The 25,404-nt window shown below is 43.9% G+C and overlaps 1 protein-coding gene across 3 annotated transcripts in view; it reads right to left on the bottom strand.

The window, feature by feature from the left end:
• The window catches only part of MEIOB (meiosis specific with OB-fold), a 72,377-nt gene that overhangs the window by 23,116 nt on the left and 23,857 nt on the right, over nt 1-25,404 (bottom strand). The window lies entirely within an intron of this gene.

Here is a 25,404-nt window from a genome sequence, read left to right as displayed (position 1 = left end):
TATTCCTGTATATAGGAGCAGTAGTATAGTAGTTATCCAATAAGGAGACAAAAGAAGCTTGCACTCACCAGCAAATCGCTGCGGTAACGATCCGTTTTATTCGTCTAGATAGACATAGGTGGGGAGGGGAAGTGAAGGCAGGGGCGTCCGATGGCTACAGCCGTTTCACGTGACTTATCACGCCTCTTCTGGCCTGTGGGACACAGGCCAGAAGAGGCGTGATAAGTCACGTGAAACGGCTGTAGCCATCGGACGCCCCTGCCTTCACTTCCCCTCCCCACCTATGTCTATCTAGACGAATAAAACGGATCGTTACCGCAGCGATTTGCTGGTGAGTGCAAGCTTCTTTTGTCTCCTTATTGGATTTATTGCTCTTTCATGGCTTTGCACCCCTATGCTGCACACCGTTAGCCCAGCATCCTCACATTACTTGTCCTAGCTCGTGGGTACGCATGACTTAACTTGGGACTTTGGTGCTAATTCAGACTTCTCTCCCATACAGTATAGTAGTTATATTCTTGTATATAGGGGGCAGTATTATAGTAGTTATATTCCTGTATATAGCGGCAGTATTATAGTAGTTATATTCTTGTATATAGGATCAGTATTATAGTAGTTATATTCTTGTATGAAGGAGCAGTATTATAGTAGTTATATTCTTGTATATAGGAGCAGTATTATAGTAGTTATATTCCTGTATATAGGGGGCAGTATTATAGAAGTTATATTCTTGTACATAGGAGCAGTATTATAGTAGTTTTATTTTTGTATGTAGGGGACAGTATTATAGTAGTTATATTCTTGTATATAGGGGACAGTATTATAGTAGTTATATTCTTGTACATAGGACCGGTATTATAGTAGTTTTATTCTTGTATATAGGGGGCAGTATTATAGTAGTTATATTCTTGTATATAGGGGCAGTATTATAGCAGTTATCCCTCCTGTTTTTTCCCATTCTGTTTGCTGCAGCTATGGTGAGTGTAATTCCTTATCCAGACTTGTGCTGCTTGGGGGCGACCTTCTCCGCCGGCGGTGCTGGCCGGGTTCTGGTGTGGTGTTTTTGGGTCTGGTCCTGTGGCATGGGGGTCGCAGGGCCGTCCCATGGCCCCCGTTCCCTGGCTGTGCGCGCCTGCGGGGTTGGTGGCCACTGACTGGCACGGTGTGGACCCATGTGTATCAGATACCGGCACGAGGTACATGGGGCAGTATGGCTTGATCAATTCATACACAAAATTCTGATGTGTTTTTCATTTAGCCTAGGGGCACTAGTATCAGCCATAGGTGTGAGGTGCAGCACTCTGTTTCTTCCCTGAACCGCATTATAGCAGTTATATTCTTGTATGTAAGAGCAGTATTATAGCAGTTATATTCTTGTATATAGGGAGCAGTATTATAGCAGTTATATTCTTGTATATAGGAGCAGTATTATAGCAGTTATATTCTTGTATATAGGAGCAGTATTATAGTAGTTATATTCTTGTATATAGGAGCAGTATTATAGTAGTTATATATATTTTTTTTTATATAGGAGCAGTATTAGGCCATGTTCACATGGCGTAGTGGACCGGCCAGGATGATCTTTTCAGAGACCAGCTGCTCTGTGACCCGGCCAGTCTTTAAAAGAGATGATCTTTCCCGCTGCAGAGTTCTGATGCGGCGCATCAGCGCACGCCCGCATCAGAACTCCCCACAGCACACTATGGAGATGCAGCCGGAGCCGCTCGCTCCATAGTGTACACTGACAGGGCTTTCTGCGGCCGCTATTCACTGAATAGCGCCCGCAGAAAACTGACATGTCAGTTTTTTGCAGCGCCGCTAGGGGTCCCGGGCCGGAGCGTATACTATGTGTATATGCTCCTGCCGGGATCCCATAGTCACCCGGCCAACGTATTTTCTTGTATTAACTACGGCCATTGTTGCAATCGGCAGCAAAGGCCGTATAAATACAAAAAAATATATTATGTGAACATAGCCTTATAGTAGTTATATTCCTGTACGTAGGGAGAAGTATTAAAGTACTTGTTTCCTATCTATTTTGTTTTCCCTGGTACAAGTGATTTCTGACTTTTATACACAAGATCTAGCTTCATGTGTATTAGTTATGTAGGTGATGTCCTGGAGCTTTGGAACCAATTACCAGTTCTTTTCTCATATTATAACATTTTACAATGATTATCCCAGAAGCCATTAATACAGTAACTTGTGAGACCCTTGCAGATATACTCTTTGCTTATATTACCACATTGTATAAATCACAGATCCTTTCATCCCGTCCACGGACGCAGATAATGAGCCATTATGCAGTATCGGTTTTGATGCTGAACCCTAATGAATCGCCCTTCAGATTTCAGCTGTGGAGTCTGGTTAATTCTGTATTTCATCGCCATATGATGCATCGTTTATTACTGTTCTTCTGGGACTAAACTAGCTTCCACGTGGATTTCTACATATGTTTTGTCCTGCTGCAATTAATACGCTGATGACAGGCGGGACGGCCGTGATGCTGACAGGAATTTCCATATCAAAGAGCCAATGAAAGCTTATTTATATAAGTGCACTGACTGCGCTAATCCCATGACATATGTTTCACCACCAGGATGCTGGTTTTACTTACATCATTGCAATATACAGGTGTTCTGTATTCAGTTCTTTGCATTTTCAGGATACCCGCTTGCTGTCAGTGAATGGGAATATTGTTGTTTACATTCAGAGGTATAAAAGCAGCAAATGAATAACGCCCCCCTCCTTGTTATGTGTATCTGTATTGGGGAGCTTTGTTCTTCTGACTTGATAAATAATCGAATTTTGGATGACTGTGACTGCCACTAGGGGGCAGTGGTGACCTCACATTACTGGGACTCCATGAATTCTGTACACTACAAGACCCCCCCAATTAACACATATACTCACCCAGCCCAGCTGTCTGGGGGGTGGGGGTTTGGTCGGTGTCGGTGGCTTTCCAGGGGAGGAAGGCCGGTAGCTGTCTGGGTCAGGAGGCTGGTGCGGAGCAGCGGCTGTCCCGGGTGGAGAGGTGAGGCAGGAGGTTGGTGCAAGACAGTGACTGTCCGGGGTGGATGGGAGGCTGGTGCGGGCAAGCAGCTGTCCCGGGGCAGAGGGTTGGTGTGGGTGGCGGCTTTTTGGGTTGTGGGGCCTGTGAAGGGTGGTGGCTGTCTAATCGGGGGGGGGGGGGGGGGCCTGTGCGGGCTGGCAGCTGTCCTGGGTTCGGGTACTTGTGCAGGCACTGAGAGGTTGGGGGTGGGTGTTTTTTCACAGGACGACGGCTTTCCGGGGGGGGGGGGGTTAGCTGGTGTGAGCTGCATGGGCCCCATAGCTGCTGTGTGGTCTGCCTCCACAGTAGCTACACCGGTGCATAGGGGGTACCTTAGGAAACTCAGAGAAGTGTGACTGCAAAAAATATTCAAGGGTAGGTACTGAAGACTCATCAGACAATTGTTGGTGTGCAGTAGGTCACTCTCACATCCTGAAGTTTTTACGTCATTGTCTATGAATAGATCTTCCTTTAACTGTTTCCTATCTCTTGGTAATGATAGCCAGATGGATGGCTTGAAATGACTCGAGCGGTGCTGTAATTTAGTTTCATTACCCTGACATTGGCCATTCAGCTATCGGAGGCATATAATGGCCGCCGGTGACACACGAGCTTGGTGGGAAATCAGCCATGATGACTGAGCGATGAAGATATTTTACACAACAGTGTTACAGGTGCTGAGGCACTGGAAGAAATCGCCATTGTGCTCTGCGCTATTCCCTTTCAGGGCTCTATTCAGTGAGACGGTGAGCAGGACATTGTGCGGATCTCTCATCGGAGGTTCACAGTTGTATCAGCAAACACCACCAAGAGCGGATAAATGAGCGGAGAGCTGGATGGAAATCAGTCCCTTTATATATGGCATATAAAACCCTCAATTACTTATCCTAGAATCAGCCATCCATATTGCATCAGTGGGGGATATGACTCCCACAATGACGGGGGTGCAGCACTCCAGCTGGGCCCATACCGCCATGAAGTCTTCTCCGGAACACCTAGCCAGTAGGTGGCTAGGTCCTCCAAGTAAGTAGATATGTTCCCTAGGGAGGTAGACAGGTCACCCATCGGACAGACGGATGTCCCTGCTATGTGGATAGGTTCCCCAGTAATTAGATAGGTCATAAGTAGACCCAACTATTAGGAAGATACATACACTCTGAAGGTAGACAGGAGCCCTGTAAACGGATATGTCCCCTAACAGGCGGATAGCCCCCTCATAAGGTAGACGATGCACCCTGCAGGTAAACAGGGCTCCCTTCAGATAGAGAAATGTCCCCATAGCTAGAAATGTGCCCCTTTATGTAGATAATTGCCCCCTCCTGTAGCTAGATAGGTGCCCCTGTAAGTAGATAATTGCCCCCGTCCCATAGATAGATATGTGCCCCTGTAAGTAGATAATTCCCCCCTCCCATAGATAGATATACACCCCTGTAAGTAGATAATTGCCCCCTCCCATAGCTACATATGTGCTCCTGTAAGGAGACAATTGCCTCCCCCCATAGCTAGATATGTGCCCCTGTAAATAGATAATTGCCCCCTCCTATAGGTAGATAGCTGCCCCCTGTGTGTAGACAGATGCCCCTCTTCCCTTAATTAGCCGTAATCTGTAAAATATATGTCAGTAGGTATTGGATTTGCCTGTAGCGCCACCACAGCTGGAATGAAGTATTACATAATACATCAATGGGCCGGTTGTGTAATACAGAACAGAGGCTCCAGAGAGACACTATTTGCAGCCACTATCTACTCTGGTCTAATAGGGTGTATGACTATAGGTTTACAAACCTGACAGCCTCATAAAAGGTTATTATGGTCATCAAATTCTTTCTATTGAAAAACCCACCATACTTTCCCACCCTGATCCCCTGACGCTGCTGTTCTGACGGCTCCTGATCCCCATTGATCTTTGCTTTCTCCTGTGACGTGTTGTCCCCATGGGAACTGCCTGCTTAGCCAGTCACTGTCCGCAGCCGGGACCCACCTCAGTCCCTGACTGGCTGTCTGTGAATGGAAATCCTGGTATAGACAAGGAGGCTGAAATCCCTGCACACACCTAGTCCTGATACAAGTTTATAAGTCCATGCAATGTTATTTCTACAGCCTTGACTGCAGAATGATACATGGTAGAAGATCAGAGAGATCTGCGGCTGCGCAGATGATGCTGATCTATTGAGCTCACAGAGCATTGCTTACATGTTACATCGCACCACTAGCAATGTACTGGTTTTAAAGGGGTAGTGCACAAAAAAATATTTTCTTTCAAATCAACTGCTGCCACGAAGCGCCAGAGATTTGTAATTTACTTCTATTAAAAAATCTCAAGCCTTCCAGTACTTATCAGCTGCTGTATGCCTAGCAGGAAGTGGTATTATTTCCAGTCTGGAGAGCAGGAGAGGTTTTCTATGGGGATTTGCTCCTTCTCTGGACAGTTCCTGACATGGACAGAGGAGGCAACAGAGAGCACTGTGTCAGACAGGAAAGAAAACACCACTTTCTGCTGGACACACAGCAGCTGATAAGTACTGGAAGGCTTGAGATTTTTTAATAGAAGTAAATTACAAATCTCTGGCACTTCATGGCAGCAGTTGATTTGAAAGAATTTTTTTTTTGTGCACTACCCCTTTAAGCCTAAACCAAAAAAACTGTAGATATCTAACTGGCCACTAGGGGGCACTGTGATAGAACCATAGAGTAAGCCATTCCTAAATATGTGGTTCAGCAGTCAGGCTGCAGAGATTATTAGAGACACAAGATGTTATTTACCAGCATTTTACTGAGTTTTACATAAGTATTTCTATTTTCCATGACATAATATACAGCTCACAGCAGACATCATGATTATTCAGCGCTACAGCTTACACTTTCATGCACGCTTGGTTCATGCTACCACACTAAGAAATTCCAGAAATAACAATTCCCTAAATAATTGGCATGAAAATCGTCTCACAACGTGCAGTATACAACAGACACAACAAGCACTGTAGCCTTAAATCTGTATACAGATCTTCTATCTATCTATCTATCTATCTATCTATCTATCTATCTATCTATCTATCTATCTCCTATCTATCTATCTATCTATCTATCTATCTCCTATCTATCTATCTATCTATCTATCTCCTATCTATCTCCTATCTATCTATCTATCTATCTATCTATCTATCTATCTCCTATCTATCTCCTATCTATCTATCTATCTATCTATCTATCTCATATCTATCTATCTATCTATCTCATATCTATCTATCTATGTATCTATCTATCTATCTATCTATCTATCTATCTATCTATCTCCTATCTATCTATCTCCTATCTATCTATCTATCTATCTATCTATCTCCTATCTATCTATCTATCTATCTCCTATCTATCTATCTATCTATCTATCTCCTATCTATCTATCTATCTCCTATCTATCTATCTATCTATCTCCTATCTATCTATCTATCTATCTATCTCCTATCTATCTATCTATCTATCTATCTATCTATCTATCTCCTATCTATCATCTATCTATCTATCTATCTATCTATCTATCTATCTATCTCCTATCTATCTATCTCCTATCTATCTCCTATCTATCTATCTATCTATCTATCTCCTATCTATCTATCTCCTATCTATCTATCTATCTATCTATCTATCTATCTATCTCCTATCTATCATCTATCTATCTATCTATCTCCTATCTATCTATCTCCTATCTATCTCCTATCTATCTATCTATCTATCTATCTATCTATCTATCTATCTATCTATCTATCTATCTATCTCATATCTATCTATCTATCTATCTCATATCTATCTCCTATGTATCTATCTATCTATCTATCTATCTATCTATCTATCTATCTATCTCCTATCTATCTATCTATCTATCTATCTATCTATCTCCTATCTATCTATCTCCTATCTATCTATCTATCTATCTATCTATCTATCTATCTCCTATCTATCTATCTATCTATCTATCTATCTATCTATCTCATATCTATCTATCTATCTATCTCATATCTATCTATCTATCTATCTATCTATCTATCTATCTATCTCATATGTATCCATCTATCTCCTATCTATCTATCTCCTATCTATCTATCTCATATGTATCTATCTATCTCCTATCTATCTATCTCCTATCTATCTATCTCCTATCTATCTATCTATCTATCTATCTCCTATCCATCTCCTATCTATCTATCTATCTATCTATCTATCTATCTATCTATCTATCTATCTATCTATCTATCTATCTCCTATCCAGGGCTGTATTAACAGCTGCTGCTGCCCTAGGCACTGAATCTGAAGACACCCCATCTTCACTCACCTATTGGCGATACCAGACCTGACCAATACCACCATACCCCCCACCCCCCTAGAAAAGACAAGCATGCTTGAGAAAGGTCTCGGGAAGAGACAGAAACGTTGCATGGAATTTTCTACTGACATGGAATAAACACAATTTTGGATTTTTTTCACCACATGGTTGTGCTGCGGAATTCTTTGATTATTTACGGGGAGACGTGGATTCGGTCTCCAGCTGCTGGCACCCTTACACCATTCTGAACAGAGTGCACTTCAAACTGGACGTTATCTATCTATCTATCTATCTATCTATCCTACCGTTCAAAAGTTTGGGGTCACCCAAACAATTTTGTGTTTTCCATGAAAAGTCACACTTATTCACCACCATACGTTGTGAAATGAAAAGAAAATAGAGACAAGACATTGACAAGGTTAGAAGTAATGATTTGTATATGAAATAACATTGTTCTTACATCACACTTTGCTTTCGTCACAGAATCCTCCTTTTGCAGCAATTCCAGCATTGCACACCTTTGGCATTCTAGCTATTAATCTGTTGGGGTAAGCTGGAGAAATTGCCCCCCACGCTTCTAGAAGCAGCTCCCACAAGTTGGATTGGTTGGATGGGCACTTCTGGCGTACCACACGGTCAAGCTGCTCCCACAACAGCTCAATGGGGTTCAGATCTGGTGACTGCGCTGGCCACTCCATTACCTATGATAGAATACCAGCTGCTGCTTCTGCTGTAAATAGTTCTTGCACAATTTGGAGGTGTTTAGGGTCATTGTCCTGTTGTAGGATGAAATTGGCTCCAATCAAGCGCTGTCCACTGGGTATGGCATGGCGGTGCAGAGTGATAGCCTTCCTTATTCAGAATCCCTTTTACCCTGTACAAATCTCCCACCTTACCAGCACCAACCCCAGACCATCACATTACCTCCACCATGCTTAACAGATGGCGTCAGGCATTCTTCCAGCATCTTTTCATTTGTTCTGCGTCTCACAAACGTTCTTCTTTGTGATCCAAACACCTCAAACTTGGATTCATCCGTCCACAACACTTTTTTCCAGTCTTCCTCTGTCCAATTTCTGTGTTCTTTTGCCCATCTTAATCTTTTTCTTTTATTGGCCAGTCTCAAATATGGCTTTTTCTTTGCCACTCTGCCCTGAAGCCCAAAATCCCGCAGCCGCCTCTTCACTGTAGTTGTTGACACCGGTGTTTTGCGGGTACTATTTAATGAAGATGCCAGTTGGGGACCTGTGAGGCGTCTGTTTCTCAAACTAGAGACTCTAATGTGCTTATCTTCTTGCTTAGTTGTGCAACGCGGCCTCCCACTTCTTTTTCTACTCTGGTTAGAGCCTGTTTGTGCTGTCCTCTGAAGGGAGTAGTACACACTGTTGTAGGAAATCTTCAATTTCTTAGCAATTTGTCGCATGGAATAGCCTTCATTTCTAAGAACAAGAATAGACTGTCGAGTTTCAGATGAAAGTTCTCTTTTTCTGGCCATTTTGAGCGTTTAATTGACCCCGCAAATGTGATGCTCCAGAAACACAATCTGCTCAAAGGAAGGTCAGTTTTGTAGCTTCTGTAACGAGCTAGACTGTTTTCAGATGTGTGAACATGATTGCACAAGGGTTTTCTAATCATCAATTAGCCTTCTGAGCCAATGAGCAAACACATTGTACCATTAGAACACTGGAGTGATAGTTGCTGGAAATGGGCCTCTATACACCTATGTAGATATTGCACCAAAAACCAGACATTTGCAGCTAGAATAGTCATTTACCACATTAGCAATGTATAGAGTGTATTTGTTTAACCCCTAGACGACCCTGGACGTAGGGTTACGTCATGGAAGTCTGTCCCCAGACGACCCATAACGTAACCTTACGTCCTGGGTGTTTCTCCCGCTATGAAGCGTACTCCGGAGCGGAGCGCGCTTCATAGCAGGTGGGGGCCGGCTGCAAACAGCCAGGACCTCACCGGTAATGACACGCTGCAGCGATCGCGCTGCTGCGTGTCATCAACCCCTTAAACGCCGCGACGTTTAAGTGTAGGTGACAGGGGGAGTCCCCTGTCACTTACCAGTGTGACTGCGGGGGTCCCGATCGTTGAAACGGACTGCCAGAGGTCTCTCACCTGCCTCCATGCGGTCCGATCGGCGATCTGCTACACTGAGCCTGCACAGGCAGGCTCAATGAGCAGATCGCCGATAACACTGATCAATGCTATGCCTATGGCATAGCAATGATCAGTGTATAAATCAAAGTACTGTATGTAGAAGTCCCCCAAAGGGACTTCAAAAGTGTAAAAAAAAAAAAGTTCAAAACACTATTACACTACCCCAAAACCCCTCCCCCAATAAAAGTCTAAATCACCCCCCTTTCCCATTATATAAATAAAACATATAAAAATAAATAAATAGATAAACATATAATATACCGTAGCGTGCGTAATTGTCCGATCTATTAAAATATAATAAGCGTCATTGTGATTGGTAAACGACGTACACGAAAAGAGGGGAAAAAGTGCGCGGATCACCGATTTTATGTTACATTATATATTAAAAAAAATCAATAAAAAGTGATCAAAACGTCCGATCTTCACAAATATGGTAATAATAAAAACTAGAGATCATGGCGGAAAAAATGACACCCCATACAGCCCCGTAGGTGAAAAAATAAAATCGTTATAAGCGTCACAATAGGCCCATTTTATTAATATTTAATTGCCAAAAAAAAGGATTTCATAAAAAAATACATATATAACATTAGAGAATCGTAAACCTGCATATGGTTGTGTTCGGACTGACCTATAGAATAATAGTGTCATGTCGCTGTTACCATATAAAGCATTACGTAGACACAGGAACCCCCCAAACGTTACCATATTGCATTCTTATTTACGATTTCACCTATTTATATCTTCATAAATAATATATTTGGAATTCCATCATACATGTTATGGTAAAATGAATGACGCCATTACAAAGTACAACTATTCCTGTAAAAAACAAGCACTTACATGGCTTGTAGATAGAAAACTGAGAGTGCTGGAGCTCTTAGAAGGGGAGGAGGTAAAAACGAAAACACTAAGATCAAAATTTGCGCGGTCCACTGGGTCATTTTGGGCCTGGTCCTCAAAGGGTTAAAGTTAGGACTAGATTAAAGTTATCTTCATTGAAAAGTACAGTGCTTTTCCTTCAAAAATAAGGACATTTCAATGTGACCCCAAACTTTTGAACGGTAGTGTATCTATCTATCTAGATACTAATACTCTGCAGCACTTTGGAGTTGAAGATACCATTGAAAAAGTTTATTCCATCCAGGAACGATACACAGGAAACAAGGTGATACACACGACATTTCAGCCTACCTTACGCCATTGTATGGGTATGGTGGATGTATGTGTGCTGTATGGGTATGGTGGATGTATGTGTGCTGTATGGTGGATGTATGTGTGCTGTATGGGTATAGTGGATGTATGTGGGCTGTATGGGTATGGTGGATGTATGTGTGCTGTATGGTGGATGTATGTGTGCTGTATGGGTATGATGGATGTATGTGTGCTGTATGGTGGATGTATGTGTGCTGTATGGGTATGGTGGATGTATGTGTTCTGTATGGTGGATGTATGTGTGCTGTATGGGTATGGTGGATGTATGTGTGCTGTATGGGTATGGTGGATGTATGTGTGCTGTATGGGTATGATGGATGTATGTGTGCTGTATGGTGGATGTATGTGTGCTGTATGGGTATGGTGGATGTATGTGTTCTGTATGGGTATGGTGGATGTATGTGTGCTGTATGGGTATGGTGGATGTATGTGTGCTGTATGGGTATGGTGGATGTATGTTTGCTGTATGGTGGATGTACAGTATGTGTCCTGTATGGGTATGGTGGATGTATGTGTGTTGTATGGATATGGTGGATGTATGTGTGCTGTATGGTGGATGTATGTGTGCTGTATTGGTATGGTGGATGTACAGTATGTGTGCTGTATGGGTATGGTGGATGTATGTGTGCTGTATGGGTATGGTGAATGTATGTGTGCTGTATGGTGGATGTATGTGTGCTGTATGGGTATGGTGAATGTATGTGTGCTGTATGGTGGATGTATGTGTGCTGTATGGGTATGGTGGATGTATGTGTGCTGTATGGGTATGGTGGATGTATGTGTGCTGTATGGGTATGGTGGATGTATGTTTGCTGTATGGTGGATGTACAGTATGTGTGCTGTATGAGTATAGTGGATGTATGTGTGCTGTATGGGTATGGTGGATGTATGTGTGTTGTATGGATATGGTGGATGTATGTGTGCTGTATGGTGGATGTATGTGTGCTGTATGGGTATGGTGGATGTACAGTATGTGTGCTGTATGGGTATGGTGGATGTATGTGTGCTGTATGGGTATGGTGAATGTATGTGTGCTGTATGGTGGATGTATGTGTGCTATATGGGTATGGTGAATGTATGTGTGCTGTATGGTGGATGTATGTGTGCTGTATGGGTATGGTGGATGTATGTGTGCTGTATGGGTATGGTGGATGTATGTGTGCTGTATGGGTATGGTGGATGTATGTGTGCTGTATGGGTATGGTGGATGTATGTGTGCTGTATGGGTATGGTGAATGTATGTGTGCTGTATGGTGGATGTATGTGTGCTGTATGGGTATGGTGGATGTATGTGTGCTGTATGGGTATGGTGAATGTATGTGTGCTGTATGGTGATGTATGTGTGCTGTATGGGTATGGTGGATGTATGTGTGCTGTATGGGTATGGTGGATGTATGTGTGCTGTATGGTGGATGTATGTGTGCTGTATGGGTATGGTGGATGTATGTGTGCTATATGGATATGGTGGATGTATGCGTTGTATGGAGGCTTAGTGGAGTCCCATAGCTCATATTCACACTCTGGATACATCTGGGTGCCTGGTAATGTTGCTGTTACATGCAATACCCTGGAACATTTTCCAGATAGGTCTCCAGATGGGTCTCTGTATCCAGCACTTTGAAGCTGGAGATTACAATAAATATACATTACAGTACACATCTGCAGAGGAAATAGACGCCGTGTATATAACGCTGTATCACCGGGGGCCTATCATCCCATACAGGCTGCTGAGTAATGGCGGCAGCAGGTCCATGATGGGCATCACAGGAAACAAAATAAATACATGACGTATGACTACAAACCCCGCGCTACATCATATAATTAGGCAGATCCATATGTCTCCTAAGTGAGATGAGAGGTGACCACAAGCCATAGATCACTGCTAATGTATGTAATGTGTACAGCCGGACAGAGGGATCCACACAACATACACTGCAAGAGGAGAAACAGAGACCAGCACAGCGCAAACATACAGCGTCATGGGCAGTTTATTAAGATGGATAGATAGATAGATAGATAGATAGATAGATAGATAGATAGATAGATAGATAGATAGATAGATAGATAGAAGATAGATAGGAGATAGATAGATAGATAGATAGGAGATAGATAGATAGATAGATAGATAAGAGATAGATAGATAGATAGATAGATAGATAGATAGATAAGAGATAGATAGATAGATAGATAGATAGTAGATAGATAGATAGATAGATAGTAGATAGATAGATAGATAGATAATAGGAGATTGATAGATAGATTTGATGCATATTATCAGCCCAGCATTAAAGAATACCTATCATGAAAATTAACTTTTGATGCGTCATCAGACATGTTATTGATTCCTCTGGGTTGCACTGCTGACTCCCGCTGCGATCAGGGGAGAGAGCCAAGAGAAGATGTGGCCGCCAGCTCTGACTCGGAGGGAGTGAATAGGACGGCTGCCATGCTCTCTCTCCCTGGCTTTATCTCCTGATCACAGTGGGTGTCAGCAGTGAGACCCTCTGTGATCAATAACTTGTGACATGCCTGATCACAAATCAAAAGTTATTTTTCTTGACATGTACTCTTTAACTTTTGTATTAAGCCAAATATCTGACCATAACACTAAATTAAAGTGTGGTTTCCTACGTCAGGTGTTGCAGTTACCTGTACTTATTGTGCAGAGGTGGTAATGAAAGTAGTGATAAAGTTTCGCCACTAGATGTCGCTGTATTATGTGTACTCAGATGCTGCACAGCTGAAGGATGCAAAGGGTTATCGTTTGTTTGTGTGTCACACGGATCTGCAAACCTATGGGAATCTGTTCTTCTTCTCTCCTATCACCTCTCCCTTTACTTCTTCTGTTTTCTTCACCCGCTCACAGCACACTTTAGATGCTCTGAGGAATGAAGTCACATGGGTGTGGAAGGTGCATTGTTCTTTCGTGTTGGACATTGTAGAGGAAGGACGCAAGCTAGACAGCTCTCTGGGCCCTGGCCCTCTGCCAGATCTCCTCATCCTACTCGGGTCAGTCTTAGTCAGAACCTCGTATGGGTAGGACGTCAGACAGGACACAGCTAACAGCAACAGCTTTCTTCTCAGTAATGCTACACTACACTTTGCATTGTTAAACCACTTTCAGGAGAGGACAAGTCAAAGACAACCTCAACCCACATCGTGGAATAGGAGAGTCACAGAGCAGGACAGTATCCACAGACAGCAGTGAGCTAGGAACTGATCCGGATAGAGCAAAGTTGCAATAAGCCCAGGAACTCTATCTCGCAGAGTGGTTGTGAGCAGGAAATCCTCAGCATTCCGCTTACCCCAGGTAACAAGGTCTGGGCCTTGTGTCACCCTCTAGGATGGTTTAGCCAAATCTAGTAGGCAATAGGTGATGTAAAGACTAAAAAGGTCAATACATGGGCACAAGTATTCTTCTACCTCATCCTCCAACATCCTGGTACCCCCTTAACACGCTACTCGGATACAGTCACTTGGAGGCCGCAATGATGAATAGAACCTGCTGTTTTCTGCCACAGTATATATCGGCATCCTATTCTCAGCGAGAAATTCTTGTCGGTGTAATAACAGATTGTAACTTTGCCGCCATTGGGCAGAAGAATTGTCTTTCCCTTGGCTGTTATAGAAAGTCGTTGCCTGAATTTGCAGTATGCCATTGCCCAGAGACAGATCAGATTTGACTATGTTAGGCGGCCCTATTTGTTGAACATTGGTTGTCTCTGAAGCCCCACTCACTTTTACAGATGCTTGGCAATGTTTGGACCCTAATTTTATATTGTATTGTATTCCACTCAAACATAACTTTTGATATGTTGCTACCCATGGCGAGACTAACATTTCCTTCCTTACATGTTGTTATCTATTCAGTCTCCTTCCACCAGTTCTGTCCTGCTGCTTTCTGATGAAGACACAAAAATCTGTGTGTGAGCTGTTCTCTCTGTCTCCCCCTCTTCCCCCCTCCCTTCTGAGACAGCTGATGTAAACAAGTCCCTGGCAGTCTTTATCTGCAACATTGTAGCTGGGAGGGATAATCTGAGGTCAAGTTGCTGATGAACTCACTGTGATTAATCCTTCCAGCATTACAAAGAAGGTACAGTGTTGCAGATAAAGCCTGCCAGGGACTTGTTTACATCAGCCTTCTTAGAAGGGAGGGGGAGACAGAGAGAAAGGCTCACACACAGATTTTTGTGTTTTTAGCAGAAAGCAGCAGCTGAGAACTGGGGGAAGGAGACTGAATATATAATAACAAGTATAGAATGAATTGTTAGTCTCACCATGGGCAGCAACATATCAAAAGTTATGTTTAACACCAGAAAACCTGCCACTATATAGCCTGAAATAGTTGCAGTCAGGAAGCTCATTGCTTTTAGTCATTGTGTCCCCTAAGTGTATCTGCAGATTTCCCATTCCAGCCTGGTGCACATGAATCCGATTCGCTCACCCGCGGACGTTCCCATAGGAGGCGAAAACATTTACTAAAATATCAATGTGCAGAAATCACCTTAAAAAAGCGCATTAGCCTCCACACAAGACCTATTAAGGCGGCCATACGTCTTTACTGGTCAGTAAGCATCCTGACATTTGGGAATGAGGCAATGACCTTTCATAAATCTACCGCCACACCGTACACCGTAACCTTTTTATTTGCTCAAAATGACCTTGTCCTGCGGATAATCAGAATAAATTGCCGCTGGAGTTGTTTCAATTCTCTGTGTGATTTTCTCCAGTTTCACGCTGCAGAGAGGAGCGCGTGTTCAACAAGGGAGAAACGTCAGCGATAAGAAATAATAGCGGCGGTATCTGCTCTGTCAGTGTATGATGCAGAGGCTCTGTGTAACCTGGATTCACTGCGACAGGAAGGTTGTCAGTAGGGCCCTATTACATGGGGCGATTATCGTGCACAAAATCGTTATATCGTTCGAATTTACACGATAACCGTCCTGTGTAATTGCAGGCAACGATCGAAAAATCGTCTTTGATTGTTGATTTAGACCCTAAAATCATTATGTAATTGCACATCGTTCCTTCTTTTGCTGGGATCAGATGGAGAAAACAATCGTAGTAACAAACGATGTAACGATCGTAACTAACGACCATCATTCTGTGTAATATGCTGAACAATTCCAGGTTAACGATAAGCAATATAGTTTGCGATCGTTTATCGTTATTTGTTAATCACGGTTTGTCTAATAGGACCCTAAGGGCCATATTATACGGGAGAAATCGTTCATTTTGATCTTTCACCATGTTCTCAAATCGTCGTTTGGTCGTTCGCTAAAAATTAACAGATCACTTCGTGTAAGCAGTCTTTCACCGATTTAACCTATGTGTGAGATGGGCTTAAGCGATCTTAAAACGATCGCAATAACGAATTTTCCAAACAATATATCGTTTTGTCTAAACGCTGATCGTAATTAAAAAACTAATCGTTACTTCGAAATCGTTAATCGTTCGATTGGGCAAATTATCGCTCCGTGTAAATGCAGCATAATGACTATCGTTCTCTGTAATATGGTAAACGATTTCTGGTTAATGATAAACAATCTAGTTTGCTATCAATTATCATTAATCACTAATCGTTAAAAATCGCTTAGGGTCCATCTACACAGAAAGATTATCTAACAGATTATCTGCTAAAGATTTAAAGCCAAAGCCAGAAACAGACTATAAACAGAGATCAGGTCATAAAGGAAAGCCTGAGATTTCTCCTAGCTTCAAATCCATTCCTGGCTTTGGCTTCAAATCTTTGGCAGATAATCTGTCAGATAATCTTTCTGTGTAAATGGACCCTTATGCTAAGTTTACACGGAGCGATAGTTGGCCCGATCGCACGATTAACGATTTCGAAGTACCGATTTTTTTTTTATAACGATCAGCGTTTAGACGGTACAATATATCGTACGGAAAAATCGTTTTGCAATCATTTTGCGATCGCGCGCCCGCAGCCCAGCCCCCCGCTGCCTGACCCCCCACTCACAGCCCGGCCCCCTGCTCATCCGCAGCCCGGCCCCACGGTCAACCGCAGCTCCCTGTGCCGCCCCGATCGCCACCCCCGCCGCTCCGATCGCCCCCCTCGCCGCCGCTCCGATCTCCCCCCGCCGCCGCTGCTCCGATCGCCCCCCCGCCGCCTCTTCGATCACCCCCCCGCCGCCGCTCCGATCGATCCGAGTGATTTTTAACGATTAGCGATCCCAGCAAAAGAAGTAACGATTCAGAATTATGCTGCATTTACACGTAACGATTATTGTGCGAATTTGCGTGATAACGATCGAATTCGAACGATAATCGTACGTGTGAATGCAGTGAACGATCAAATGACGAACGAGAAGTCGTTTATTTTGATCTTTGAACAAGTTCTCAAATCGCCGTTGATCGATCGCAAAAAATTTGCAGATTGTTCCGTGTGAACAGTCGTTCGCCGATTTAACCAAAGTGTGAGATAGGCTTAAGCGATCGCAAAACGAATTTATGATCATTATGAAAAAAAAAAACGTTACTCCGACATCGTTAATCGTACGATCGGGCCAATTATCGTTTCGTGTAAACGCAGCATAACACTGAACAATTAGTGAATGAATGCAAAATTACAGCGATTACAGCAATGAACGATGATTTTAGGGTCAGATCTAAATCAACGACACACAAACGATTTTTCGATCGTTGCCTGCAATTACACAGGATGATGATTGTTTAAATTCAAACAATATAACGATTTTCCACACGATTATCCGTGTAATAGGGCCCTTAGACAGCCCTGCAGTTCCTGACATCAATATTGGTGGCAGCAGAGGGGGCCGCGTTGCCATTACTGCTGCCAGTCAACTGAAGTGCGTTTGTAAATGAAAAAAACAATACATTAACAAAGTAATATAACTTTATCAAAGCAATGTATTATTTTTTTTTGTCTCCGCAGTACCCATTTAAAAAGTGTAAAAACAAGTTTTTAAAAATATATATTTTTTAAATTCTTACATTATTAAAACATGACATCACCCCTTTTGCCATTGTTCAAATAAAAAAAAAGTAAAAATAAATGTAAACATATTTGGTATCACCGCATGCAGAATTTTCCCAACTATTAAAATATAAGGTAATTGGTCTCGTATGGTGAATGGCGTAGACAGATAAACTATTCCAGAAATGGTTATTGGAAGTTTTTTTGTGCTACAGACAAAAAAACATCAAAATAAAACATAGAAACATAGAATATTGTGGGAAGAAAAAGCCCCCCTGCTCCATCTAGTCTGCCCTATTAGTATTTCCCTCCTTATTATCTTACGATAGATATATGTTTATCCCAGGCAGGTTTATATTCAGTTATTGTAGATTTACCTACCACATCTGCTGGAAGTTTGTTCCAGGTATCTACTACTCTTTCAGTATAGTATTATTTTCTCACGTTGCTTCTGATCTTTCCCCCAACTAACCTCTCACTGTGTCCTCTTGTTCTTGAGTTCAGTTTTTTTTTCCCTAAAATCACTTTCCTCCTGAAATGGTACCAATAAAAATCTCAGATCCCTAGGAGCACAATAGAAATGGTGTCAGTCAGAACAGGACAATTTTAAGAATATTCTTAAGGCCATGTTCAGACTTGGTAAAATAGCGTCCGTTCTGTGACAAATAATGGCCGCTGTCTGAGATGATCACTTCTTTTTAATCAGAATATGGGCACATTTGGGTGTGCCCGCACTCCAATTAGCCAAAGCAGATAAAGTAAAGTACAGCCGGACCCGCACTTTACATTGTCTGCACAGTCTATTTTAGGCGGCCGCTGTTCAGTCAACAGCGGCAGCACATAAAAGATAGACATGTGAGTTTTTTGTACGACAGCATGGAATCCCGGCCGGAGTGTATAAAGTGTGTATACACTCCGCCCGCGGTTCCATAAGGGTTAATGCGATCGGCTGCTGGAATTAAGCAACGTCCGTGGTTGAAAACAAGCAACCATGGACCTTTTTTTAAGGAGAAGTCCGACAAAATTTTTTATTGAAGTATTGTGTTGTCCCTCAAAAGTTATACAAATCCCCAATATACACTTATTACTGGAAATGCACATAAAGTGCTTTTTCCCTGCACTAACTACTGCATCAAGGCTTCACTTCCTGGATAACATGGTGATGTCACTTCCTGGATAAAATGGTGATGTCACTTCCTGGATAAAATGGTGATGTCACGCCCTACTCCCAGAGCTGTGCGGGCTGTGGCTGCTGGAGAGGATGATGGCGGAGGACACTGAGGGACACAGGGCACTGGAGGGACACTGAGCATCCCCCTGCTATCATCCTCTCCAGCAGCCACCGCCAGCACAGCTCTGGGAGTCGGGGCGTGACATCACCATGTTATCCAGGAAGTGACATCACCATGTTATCCAGGAAGTGACATCACCATGTTATCCAGGAAGTGACATCACCATTTCATTCAGGAAGTGAAGCCTTGATGCAGTATTAAGTGTAGGAGAAAAAAAGCACTTCATAAGCAATTCCCATAATAAGTGTATATTGGTGATTTGTATAACTTTTGGGGGGCAATACAATACTTTAATAAAAAATTTTCACTGGACTTCTCTTTTAATGAAAAAATACATTGTGTGTACAAAGTCTAAAGGGAAAAAAAGTTTTTTTTCTGTATCAGAAAACCAAAGATCTGACCATTATATAGATATGGCAAAATAGCAAAAATGAATAATAAAAATGAATACACAAACTAGACATTAGACATCTAGAACATCAGGGATCATGCACATGACATGTATGACTGTATGTAAGTGATTTGTGGCTGCACGTGGGGTCCCTGCGGGTGCATATCAGTGACTGTGACGCCATATGGTGCCTCTTAACCGGGAATACTTCCATAGGGATATAAATTTTAAATAAAATTTAAAAGCAGAATTTTAGCTACTAGCAGCGTGCTTCAGGCCTTCCAGGTGACCCTGACTGAGGATCTTAGTGTTTCCTAACACTTACAGTATGTGTGTGCGTAATCAAAGAGGACACTGAAGTGGAAGAAGAGGAGATGTCACTTTCATCATCACAGGCCATTTGTAAGGTTTCCTATAATTACCACAGAGGATCGGCCGGCGGTGACCTTCTCCAGCCCCGTTACCTCCATAATCACGGCTGATTGCCTGGAACAGATGGCAGGAGATACTTTGTGCACTTTAGATTGTTTGCATTAAGGAAAGTAATGTAAATTCCCATAATTCATTGCACAGCACTCTTATTTATCATCATATTTATTTTCCTTGTTCAGCAGGGGGCAGGCCATGTGTCAGCAGGATCCGATGTTCAGATCAAACAAAATCTAGTTACCACTATAGATGACCTGGGCCGGACTGGTTTATGTAGATAGCAAAGTCACAGCGATGGTAATAGAGACCCCATAAGAATACTCAATGAAATCATCCAAGGTTTCTCCATAACAGTATCCTATAGTATAGCCATAGAGCTCCTATAAATATGTCTTAAGATAGCCATAGTGCACAAGGAAAAGCCACAGAGCCCCCATAGCAGTGCCTCGTAAGATAGCCATAGAGCCCCCATAGCAGCGCCTCGTAAGATAGCCATAGAGCCCCCATAGCAGTGCCTAGTAAGATAGCCATAGAACCCCCATAAATGTGTCTTATAAGATAGCCATAGAGCCCCCATAAATGTGCCTTATAAGATAGCCATAGAGCCCCCATAAATGTGCCTTATAAGATAGTCATAGAGCCCCCATAAATGTGCCTTATAAGATAGCCATAGAGCTCCCATAAAGGTGTCTTATAAGATAGCCATAGAGCCTCCATAAATGTGTCTTATAAGATAGCCATAGAGCTCCCATAAAGGTGTCTTATAAGATAGCCAGAGGCCACAAGGAAGAGCCACAGAGCCCCCCATAAAAGTGCTTCGTAAGATAGCCATAGTGCACAAGAAAGAGCCACAGAGCCCCCATAGCAGTGCCTTGTAAGATAGCAATAGAGCCTCCATAGCAGTGCCTAGTAAGATAGCCATAGAGCCCCCATAGCAGTGCCTTGTAAGATAGCCATAGAGCTCCCATAAATGTGTCTTATAAGATAGCCATAGGCCACAAGGAAGAGCCACAGAGCCCCCCATAAAAGTGCTTCGTAAGATAGCCATAGTGCACAAGAAAGAGCCACAGAGCCCCCATAGCAGTGCCTTGTAAGATAGCAATAGAGCCTCCATAGCAGTGCCTAGTAAGATAGCCATAGAGCCCCCATAGCAGTGCCTAGTAAGATAGCCATAGAGCCCCCATAAATGTGTCTTATAAGATAGCCATAGAGCCCCCATAAATGTGTCTTATAAGATAGCCATAGAACCCCCATAAAGATAGCCATAGAGCCCAAGGAAGAGCCACAGAGCCCCATAGCAGTTCCTTCTAAGATAGCCATAGAGCCCCCATAAATGTGTCTTATAGGATAGCCATAGAGCCCCCATAGCAGTGCCTCGTAAGATAGCTAAAGAACCCCTATAAATGTGTCTTATAAAATAGCCATAGAGCCCCCATAAACGTGTCTTATAAGATAGCCATAGAGCACCCATAGCAGTGCCTCTTAAGATAGCTAAAGAACCCCTATAAATGTGTCTTATAAGATAGCCATAGAGCCCCCATAAATGTGTCTTATAAGATAGCTATAGAACCCCCCATAAAGATAGCCATAGTGCCCAAGGAAGAGCCACAGAGGCCTCCATAGCAATGCCTCATAAAGACAACGTGGTATGTGGTCCAGTTGAGGAGATACTGGTTGTCCACCAGAAAGGATAGGTTAACAGAATGACATATATACCAATATCAAACATCAATATCAAAATACAACGGTCAAGTAGATGCTGCCCTATAGTGCACAAACAACAGTGACCAAATAACCTCACCATTGTAACAGGATCCGCTGTGCTACTCAACTGGTTTGGCTTTGAGCCACACCAGAAAGCATAGTCTAAGAGCCTAAGTGCTCCAGGATGCAGAGGCTGGACTTCGGTGGCCAGAGGACACCAGGTCACTCAAGTGTGGTTTCGGTGTGAGTAGCAGCTGGTTCCCAAGAACTAGACAACCAGACAGAGTAGTGCAAGGCATTGGGCAACGAGTTGAGTATACGTGGTCACCAGGACAGTTGTCAGCAGGAGAGTCCCAGCAGTAGGACTAGCACTAGGAATGCTAGAATCCGACAATGCTCAGGCATGAGCAGTTGGCTGCCTGCGCACACTAGTGGCTATAGGTGTCACTGCAGCAGATGGAGGAAGAAGATGCCCCAGGACGAGTATTGAGTACAGCAGAGGAGCACACAGGACAGCACTGACACTGGTGAGTCTTGTCTGGCAGTGTTACAAACATCTTTAGTAGTAGTGGCCAAACTAGTGGTGCACCCCAAAACCTGACCCTGTTTTTTAATGCTGGATTCTGGTGCATGTTATTTTTCTAATTTTATCTCTACACCCTGATGACAGATGCGTAGCGTGCCTGAAGCCCGCCATCAGCCGTAATTCCCGCAGATGTTCTGCATGTGTAGCAAAACAAAGACACGTTAGCACTATTTACACTGGGAGAACAATAATTAAGCATGGCTGCACAAGTCTCGCACGCGGATCGTCCTCCGCCATCCTCCTACCTTTGAACTGACAAGAGTCTATAAACAGGAAGAAGGGGCAAAGATGGGAAAGGAAACAGTCTCTTAATAAAGATGTTTATATCTGTCCATTCACATCCAGAGAACACATCAGGCTGTGCCAAGCATCTACTGTCACACGTCTAAAGAAGAGACATCTGCCAGAAACACTGAGACTCTGCCGGTTATATTAACTCTTTGTAGGTTTCTGTTAGCTGTTTACACTCACCGGCCACTTTATTAGGTACACCATGCTAGTAACGGGTGGTCTTCTGCTGCTATAGCCCATCTGCCTCAAAGTTGGAGGTACTGTGCGTTCAGAGATGCTCTTCTGCCTACCTTGGTTGTAACGGTTGGCTATTTGAGTCACTGTTGCCTTTCTATCAGCTCGAACCAGTCTGCCCATTCTCCTCTGACCTCTGGCATCAACAAGGCATTTCCGCCCACAGAACTGCCGCTCACTGGATGTTTTTTCTTTTTCAGACCATTCTCTGTAAACCCTAGAGATGGTTGTGCGTGAAAATCCCAGTAGATCAGCAGTTTCTGAAATACTCAGACCAGCCCTTCTGGCACCAACAACCATGCCACGTTCAAAGGCACTCAAATCACCTTTCTTCCCCATACTGGTGCTCGGTAACGTGCAGTTGGACAGGTGTACCTAATAAAGTGGCCGGTGAGTGTATATGTTATTTGTCATATGCAGTCAGTGATCCCACCAGCAGAATAGTGAGTGCAGCTCTGGAGTATAATACGGTATGTAACTCAGGATCAGTACAGGATAAGTAATGTAATGTATATACACAGTGACCCCACCAGCAGAATAGTGAGTGCAGCTCTGGGGTATAATACAGGATGTAACGCAGGATCAGTACAGGATAAAAAATGTAATGTATGTACACAGTGACCCCACCAGCAGAGCAGTGAGTGCAGCTCTTGAGTATAAGGGTCACGGAATGGACGGTCTCTGAAAAGATCATCCCAGCCAATACTGCAGTACCTGCTGGATGAACTTTTAGGTCGCAGAGTTCTGATGCAGGCGCATCTGTGTGCGCCCGCATCAGAACTCCCCACAGCACACTATGGAGCATGCGGCCGAAGCCGCTCGCTCCATAGTGTGCACTGACAGGGTTTTCTGACGTGTCAGTTGTTTGTGGCGCCGCTAGGGATCCTGGCCAGAGCGTATACTATGTGTATACGCTCCGACTGGGATCCCATAGACAGCAAGGTAACATTTTTTTCGTTATAATCACGGCCATTGTTGCACTGTGCAACAATGGCCGTAGTTTTACGAAAATACGTAGTGTGAACATAGCCTAATACAGGATGTAACTCAGGATCAGTAATGTAATGTATGTACACAGTGACCCCACCAGCAGAATAGTTAGTGCAGCTCTGGAGTATAATACAGGATGTAACTCAGGATCAGTAATGTAATGTATGTACACAGTGACCTCACCAGCAGAATATTGAGTGCAGCTCTGGAGTATAATACAGGATGTAACTCAGAATCAGTACAGGATAAGTAATGTAATGTATGTTCATAGTGACCCCACCAGCAGAATAGTGAGTGCAGCTCTGGAGTATAATACAGGATGTAACTCAGGATCAGTACAGGATAAGTAATGTAATGTATGTACACAGGGACCCCACCAGCAGAATAGCAAGTGCAGCTCTGGAGTGGTGATTGCAGCTCCAATTAGTTTTGGGTGTGGTCCTGCTGTGTGAGGCTGTGCGAGTCTGCTGCTCCTGAGCTCCAGGCAAGCAAGATCTGCCCCTGGGCCTGCTCTCTCCTCCCCAGGGAGGGAGCAGGTTTTCAGGCATGAGCGAGCCAAGGAGAGTCCCAACTCCTGCCCCCCGAACCAGGTCCGTGGGGGGCAAAGGAATCCAGCGACCAACAAAGGGAATACCATCAGAGGTCCAAGGGCTGAGTCGGTCTACTAGGAGGTGCAGCGATGCTTCTCCAGCCGCCCCTGAACCAGAGGTAACAAAGGGTAGCCGCAAGGCTACAGCAAGTTGTGGAACTACAAGTGCCAGAAGTTCTGGAACAACTATGGAAACCAGCCAGGAAAATCTGTGCAGTGACACTCCTCCTGGAGCAAGGCTGTCTGCCCATGAAGGTGTGGAGGAAGATAGGGGGGTGCAGCGGGCCCAGGAGAGTGGGTAGAGTTATGGCCTACGGATTGCTGCGAGCCTCTGTGGGTATGAGGAAGCCAGGAACCAGCTGTACAAGCTCCAGGAGGAGGTATGTGCTGTAAAAGCATTGATGGACACTGCTGCTAAGCAGCAAAAGACTGAGCTATCAGCAAAAATGAAATGTCTGAAAGCTGACATCAAAAAGATAGTGAAAAAAAGAACTTTTATTTTGGAGAATAGTGGGCCGTTTAAAGAGAAATTTCAGAATGACGATCATTTTGCTCAGAGAGAGAAAAGCGGAGAGGGCTGAGAGGGCTCCAGCCAGAGAGCCGGGTGGAGGAGGAAGGAGACGCTGCGGAGGTACGTGATGTTGAGCCGAATCCACCCGGGGGTCCCCAACAACAGACCCCATACAGTGGGCTCCCTGCAGGGCAAGCGGCATTGTCATCTAGCCGCGGTTCGGGGGATGAAAGCAACACCAGTTACCAGGGAGGGGCGCTGATGGCCCAGATCCAGCTCCTGGAGTCACCAGGGCGCCTCCAGGACTTCGTATTCGGAGAGGGGTTACCAGAGGAGGCGCCTGGGAGAAAGACCAAGGTGAAGATCACCAAGCTTCAGGAGCAGGTAACATTTGTATATTCCCCCCTCCCTGTGCCCCCCGGACTGGCCTCAGGGTCAGCTCACTGTGTGAACTCCATATCTCAGCCCGGCCTGAGTTCTGTTGTGGACTTAGTGCAGGAGAATGGGGAGAGTATGGAGTCTAGTATGGCGGTAAGCTCCATCTCTGTTTGCAGTAGCAGAGGTGGAGCAGGTGAGGAATCGGCCGTAAGGTCGGACAGTGATATTGGCCCAGCGGCGGGCAGTGGTAGGAGAGATGGCCCAGCGGTGGGCAGTAGCCTTAAAAACACTGGTGCA

The sequence above is a fragment of the Dendropsophus ebraccatus genome, chromosome 9 (assembly GCF_027789765.1).
Source record: "Dendropsophus ebraccatus isolate aDenEbr1 chromosome 9, aDenEbr1.pat, whole genome shotgun sequence".
NCBI classification, from domain to species: Eukaryota; Metazoa; Chordata; class Amphibia; order Anura; family Hylidae; genus Dendropsophus; species Dendropsophus ebraccatus.
The sequence above is the reverse complement of the archived record's forward strand: the minus strand, read 5'-3'. Positions and strand labels throughout refer to the sequence as shown.